At 41.3% G+C, this 7136-nt stretch overlaps 1 pseudogene across 1 annotated transcript; it reads right to left on the bottom strand.

Annotated features, from left to right (window-relative positions):
- Positions 1 to 3530: 3530 nt before the first annotated feature.
- Positions 3531 to 6628, bottom strand: LOC106594032 (haptoglobin-like; annotated as a pseudogene). The gene is made up of 4 exons (XR_006763542.1): positions 6355 to 6628; positions 5914 to 6026; positions 4479 to 4748; positions 3531 to 4294 (listed from the first exon to the last, which is right to left on the bottom strand). The product of XR_006763542.1 is annotated as a haptoglobin-like (transcript).
- Between the last annotated feature and the right edge of the window lie 508 nt (positions 6629 to 7136).

Raw genomic sequence — 7136 nt, forward strand, 5'->3', positions numbered from 1 at the left:
CTCGGGATTGCAAACAGAGGAAGATCTTCAAAGGTAAGTGATTTATTTTATCGCTATTTGGGATTCTGTGACGCCTGTGCTTGTTTCGAAAATATGTTATTGTGGGGTGCTGTCCTCAGATAATCGAATGCTATGCTTTCACCGTAAAGCCTTTTTGAAATCTGACAACGCAGTTCGATTGCCAAGATTCTAAGCTTTTAAATGATGTATGACACTTGTATTTTCATGAATGTTTAATATTACGATATTTCTATTTTGAATTTGGTGCTCTGCAATTTCACCGGATGTTGTCGTAGGTGTCCCGGTAGCGGTCCGCGAGCCCTAAGAGCTATTAAAACCATGTGCCCTGATTTAGTTAAAACTGGTTCCATCAGAGCCCTTACAAAACCTTTTACAACTGATTCATCATTGTCATACCTCATAGGGTCCAGAGTTTTCCTGGTTAGGTCAACAGATAAGGATAAACTCTGGGTCCCAGGGCAAAAAAATTGCCCCCCCCCCCCACTCTAGGACCTATGGTTGCCACCAGTCTGCTTGCCGTTCTCAGTTATCGTCAGGTACTGTATGTGGATGATCAGGGCTTTATTCAGAAAAAGTTTCTTGGGCTACTTTGATTTGCCAAGTGGGTGAGATTTGAATTCCGTGTTTATCTTCATGGACAAACTTGTTGTTCAAACCTACGATGGCTCAGCTTCAAGGGAACGTATCTGCTATTTGTATTTCCAACTGAATTCCCTCCTGTTCCATGATTTAACAAGCGATGACCACTCCACTACCATTGTCAACTACCTCCTCACATGAACTGGAAGCCATGTCTCATGTGGCCCACTCATCCACTGGCACATTGAATGTTTCCTCTCCAAGCACTGTGAGGAAACCCCTGTCAATTTTCTCTCATTACTTTGTGTAGAGTCAATCACAAACACAATCACATTATTACACATCTATGACTCATTCTTAGCTCTTTTGTCTCACTGTGTAGTGTTTTTGTGTTATTGTCTTCCCAGTCAAATCCTGTCCTGCACTGGTCAAGCCTCTGAACACCTCAACTCATGCCTCATACCCTCATTCAATCACTGCTGTGATCCCTTCCTAAAATGGTGTACGTAGCCCTCTCATTCCTATTCCCCATAATATTGTACTATAAGTGTCTTTATTAAATGCTTTAGGTTAAAATAATTACTCTTTGACGATTTTTTAAACAGATTTTTAACATCTCTGTGTAACGATCGTCGTCGGGTGATGAGGAAGAGGACCAAAGCGCAGCTGGGAGCGAACACATGTTTATTCTTCACACTGAAATAAACACGTACACAAAACCAAGAAAATGCAGATACGTTAACTGCTCAAAACACAAAGAGGCAACACCCCACAAACAGCGTGGGGAAAAAGGAACAACCTCTTGGGGCTAGGGGGGCAGTATTGAGAATTTTGAAAAAATATGTGCCCATTTTTAACTGCCTCCTACACCAACTCAGAAGCTAGAATATGCATATTATTGTTCAGGTTTGGATAGAAAACACTCTGAATTTTCTAAAACTGTTTGAATGGTGTCTGTAAGGATAACAGAACTCATATGGCAGTCAAAACCCTGAGACAAATTCTGACAGGAAGTGGATACCTGATGTGTTGAATTACCTTTAAGCCTATGCCATTGAAACACACAGGGGCTTATTAATTGTTGAGCACTTCCTATGGCTTCCACTAGATGTCACCAGTCTTTAGAAAGTGGTTTGAGTCTTATACTGTGAGAACTGAACGAACAAGAGCCTTGGAACGGTGGTGGCCGATTAGACTCTGGCGCGCGAGTTCATGTTGGGTACTCTCGTTCCGAAACGTTTGAAAAGAGAATGCAAATGTCCGCCTTGAATATTATTCATGTTCTGGTTGAAAAAGGCACTAATGATTTATGCTATACAACGTTTGACATGTTTGAACGAACATAAATATTTTTTTCCCCTCGTTCATGATGAGAAGTTCGGCTGGCATAGATCATGTGCTAACAACACAGAGCTTTTTGGACATAAATTATGAGCTTTTTCGAACAAAACTACATTTGTTATGGACCTGGGATTCCTGGAAGTGACATCTGATGAAGAGAATCAAAGGTAATGGATTATTTACATAGTATTTTCGATTTTAGATCTCTCCAACATGGCGGTTAGTCTGTATCGCAAAGCGTATTTTTATGGGCGCAGTGCTCAGATTATTGCAAAGTGTGATTTCCCAGTAAGGTTATTTTTAAATCTGGCAATCCGGTTGCGTTCAAGAGATGTAAATCTATAATTCTTTGAATGACAATATAATATTTTACCAATGTTTTCGAATAGTAATTATTTAATTTGTCGTGCTGATTTGACTGGCGGTTATTGGAGGGAAACGATTTCCTCAACATCAACGCCATAGTAAAACGCTATTTTTGTATATAAATATGAACTTGATAGAACTAAAAATGCATGTATTGTCTAACATAATGTCCTAGGAGTGTCATCTGATGGAGATTGTCAAAGGTTAGTGCATAATTTTAGCTGGTTTTCTGCTTTTGGTGATGCCTGTCTTTGAATTGACAAAACATTACACACAGCTATTGTCAATGTACTCTCCTAACATAATCTAACTTTATGCTTTCGCCGTAAAGCCTTTTTGAAATCGGACAACGTGGTTAGATTAAGGAGATGTTTATCTTTCAAAGGGTGTAAGATAGTTGTATTTTTGAGAAATTTGAATTATGACATTTAATTGTTTTCAAATTTGGCACTCTTGATATTTCACCTGTTGTTGATAGGGTGTACCAGGGGTGGGACGCATGCGTCCCACATAGCCCCTAGTACATAGAGATTAAAGGAAAAAGCTTCTACCAGTCCGTGGTGAGTAATCCCAGTTCTGATGTCCAGAAGTTATTTTCGGTCGTAAGAGACGGTAGCAGCAACATTATGTACAAGTTAAAAAATAAGTTACAAACAACACAAAAAAATTAACAAAATAGCACAATTGATTACGGGCATGTAAAACATCAGCCATACTCTTCGGCACCATTTCTGAGATATCTCTTGTTGAAACTGAACAAATTGTGGTACAGCAGGCTGCTCCAAAGCAAGAGAGCTATTAACTAGTGTTGAGCTGTGATGACAAGCCTTTTGTCTTCTGTATTTAAATTAGTCACTAACCAGGAGTGACATGACCTCCATTCCCCTGCTGGGAGGGATTCTAGACCCTCGTTTATGTAGCTCTATTTTAGAACAAGTTATTTCCTTCTTGAATGATTTTCATGACAAATCTACTAAAAAACCCTTGCTGGTCTCAACACAATATCCTCCTTGGCCAGATAACAATTTTCCTTAATAATTCCATTACTTAAATGAACTTCAAAATCGTCTCATGTCCTAGCTGTAGGCTACTTGTTTTAATGGCTCTAACATGCTCTAAGGTTCCAGCTTGTAGAGATGATCTAAAACATGTTTCCCAGCATTCTAAAATGAGTTGAAGAAAATGTGAATAAAAGTTATAAGGTGAAACATCGGAAACCAAACTTCTTAGGAGAGATTAATTTATTGAAAATCCTTTGAAATCAACATCGGAAGACACACTCAATCAGGCGGGGGCACACACTCAATGAAAGTCGAAACTTGAGAGAGTTTTACAAGATCAAGTCAGAAAATTACTTTGTTAGCAAAGGCATAATGGAGATTATGAGCCCCGGCTCTCATATCTGAAACTGTGCTGAGTGGAGGCTACAACTGCCTCGAAAACATCTCAGACATTACACTGGAGCGGAGACTGGCTGATTTCTCACTGTCACCCCTGAGGACACTGTTGATCCAAGGCATGTAGGCAGAGAGCTTCATGTAGACAGCGTATTTCCTCACGGCACAGGCCTTATCGAAGGACAGGATCCCTGCAGCATACACTCTGCCGTCTTTGGGGTCCTGGACTGCCAGGGCACCGCCTGCATCCCCAAAGCACACATTCTCCTGGTACTTGCTGGCTCCAGTACAGAACATGTTGTCGTCTATGGTTGGAGTGCTGCCACCACGGTTGTACTCTGCCTTACAGAAGCTATGCGATGCCACAGGCAATACCAGGTGTTTCAGTGACTCAGCGGGGGTGAAGTGGACCCCCAACCCCAGCCTGTGATGATGCCTTTCTCCTGGGCTGCCTCAGCCAGGTCCTCACCCCTCTCAGGCAGAGGGATGGGCATCACAGCCTCGCTCAAGGTGAATGGCTCCTTCAGCTGAATCAGAGCCAGGTCGTTGTCCCAGTCTGACACGCTCTGGAAGCCTGGGTGCAGAACCACCTAGAAGGGGAAGGGAATAATTCATAGGACCTTTTTTTGACGATCTACTGTATTTGTGCTCTAACTACCTATAAGACTGAAAATGATGATGTAGGTGAGAGAGCCCAGTGCAGTTCTGCTTGCTGTAAATACTGAATTGTCTGTATATTGTTTGAAAGAGATGGTAATGGGTATACTAGCTCACCTTTTCTACAGCAACTTCTTTGGAGTCATTGGCTTGGGAGTATCGCGTGATGCCTAGGTACACCTTGGGGATGATTGGTTCTTTCCCCTGGGTGTCCTGCCTACTCTTCCTGACAAACAAGTTCCTGCCAGCGGTCAGGACCCAGCGGTCAGAGATTAGAGCTCCCCCAAGCGAAGCCCCCGTTCATGACGTTTTTACTCAGATAGACCATGGCCTGCCAGGGGACATGAGGGGCCAGGGTGCCCCCAACCATACGCCTGAAGCGCAGGTCTGGGCAAGAAACACAACAACATTATTTCTATACAATCTCTATATGGTTAAAACATCCCCAACTCAGCACCACCTAGCACTTACTGCTGTGCAACTCAAACACAACCATAAAAGATTATTGCAGAAAAATGAAATGTGCCTCAATACAATTCCAGCCTTTGTTTTAGTTTGAGTTTGAGTTTGCTAAAATCAACACTATTCACTTGAATACACATAGCATTTGGTAGTAGCTTTCTGGAACCTTTTAGCTTTGACCTGACAAAAGTTCAGTAAATTCATTAATCATCTACTATTATCTAAAAAAATAAGTGTTGTCATGACTTGAGCCAGACAAGGCTAGCTTTCACAGAATTACCTTGGAGGTCACAATACGCAGAAACCTAGATGAGGATGGAATTAGTGTCATTTCTCTTCTCAAACATTTTCCTGAAACGTTTGATGAGAGGTGGATTTTGAGGAATTTTACTTTTCAAGGCTTTCATGCTCTGTAGATTTTCCTAATGACATATTTTACCATCCAGCTTGGAGGAAGCTGAGACTGAGGATCTCTCCTTCCTTTCCTCCCTGCTTGCCTTCTCTTTGATCCCTGTCATCTCATGTGTGTCGCTGCTGAATCGATTTTTAAGATAATCGGGATAATAGCTGTGAGCCGTGAGACTTAACAAGGTTCTCACTTGAAAGTGATGGTGACATCCTCATTTTGGCCACAGCTACTGTATTCTCCAACAGGCTGAATAGGAACAGCTTGTGTCTGCTCAGCTCAGAGTTGCGTAAGGGGATCCATAGTGAAGATTGGCTTCAGAACATCCGATGAGAGTGACAGTGTAATTGAAATGTGAGTGATATCCTTACACGAACCAGTCACAATGGGCCAGCAAATATAATATGTTTCGGAAATAGACAAATTGCACGTGTGAAAACACACGTGTAATGTGTAAGTCCAATATTTTTGGGCGATATTCTGCATCAATGGTGTCACTAACACCCACCTTAACATAGACATGGGACAAGAAAGGTTGTCAATGATCTTTAAAATGTACATGTTTTTGTTTGAAAACGTTTCATCCCTCTCACTTTGTTGACATTTCAATCTAAATCAGAAAAAGTAAGCCCGTATTGGCATAAGGCAGGGAGTTGGTTATGTGTCAGTTAGACAGATAGCTACCTGAATTGTCTGACATCTCATCAATTGATTTGGTTTTGATTTTGATTTTGATTTTGATTTTGTCCTGTTCCAGACAGACACAGGAGGCCGCGAGGAGCACTACCAGGGATGACCTGCGGACAGAAGGAACACATAAGTACAGTACACACACACAGAGCCAACTGACAGACAGCTCCCAAACACTCACTAGTACCACAACTAACGGTTCCTTTACTTAGGAAGTCTCTGGGCTTGCTTGTTAACCTATATTTAGAAAAGGTCTCTAGCTAGAGCAATTTGAATGTTTTTTGAAAGATTTAAGTAGCTGTGTTTCCCTGCCATTTTACAAAGATCCATTGTCCAAAGACATTTCAGAGATTCATTTGGATTGGTACTGCAATGACAACAATTGCCAGGCAACTAGGGTTTTGTTGAAGAAAGAATATGAAAAGTATAACATACCACATTTTGATGGAAATATCTGTTTATCAGTTTGTATGTTGAGCTGTGTCTCCTCTGTAAAGACGATGTACTCCGTGAGAAGTTATAGGACCAAGGCCTTATATCTGCTGAGGAGAGAACTCACCCCCTGTCTGCCCACCGCTGGGAATTTTGCTGGACACAGCTTCAGTTCTGATTCCCGAAAATCGGAGAGATTGCAAAATCTCTGTTCATGCCAACCCATTATTGGAATCGTGTCCAAACCCTAACCCTGACCCCATCTGGAGCTCAGCCACAGCCAACTAGTATCAGAGAAGACCATCTGAGGGATAAATCATTTCATAGGGTATGAATTATGAAATCAGAACAGGACACAGCACATCTATAATTTGTGCGTCAATTTGGTTTATTGAAAGTAAATGAGGTGCATATAAATGCCGCATCAGAGTGTGTTATTTAAAAAATGTGATACCGTCATAGTTGTTGTTGTTTGTTGTTGACTCACATTTGCTGTTTACGACTCACTTTGGTAACACTGTACTTGACATCCAGCGTCATAAAACATTATGACACAGTCATAACCATGTCATAATATGTCATAACAGCTGACATAACTTGTCATAGCCTGTTATAATATGGTCATAACACTGTTATGACACATATTTGGACCTGTTGTGACATATATTGAGTTATTTTATGGCTGGTTATAACACCTACATAAGAGTGTCAAAACCCACAAAACCTACCACACAAGGCAAACCATTCCATTACACCATAGCCTACATGTCAACAGTATGTTTATG

The sequence above is a fragment of the Salmo salar genome, unplaced genomic scaffold (genome assembly GCF_905237065.1).
Source record: "Salmo salar unplaced genomic scaffold, Ssal_v3.1, whole genome shotgun sequence".
Taxonomy (NCBI): Eukaryota; Metazoa; Chordata; class Actinopteri; order Salmoniformes; family Salmonidae; genus Salmo; species Salmo salar.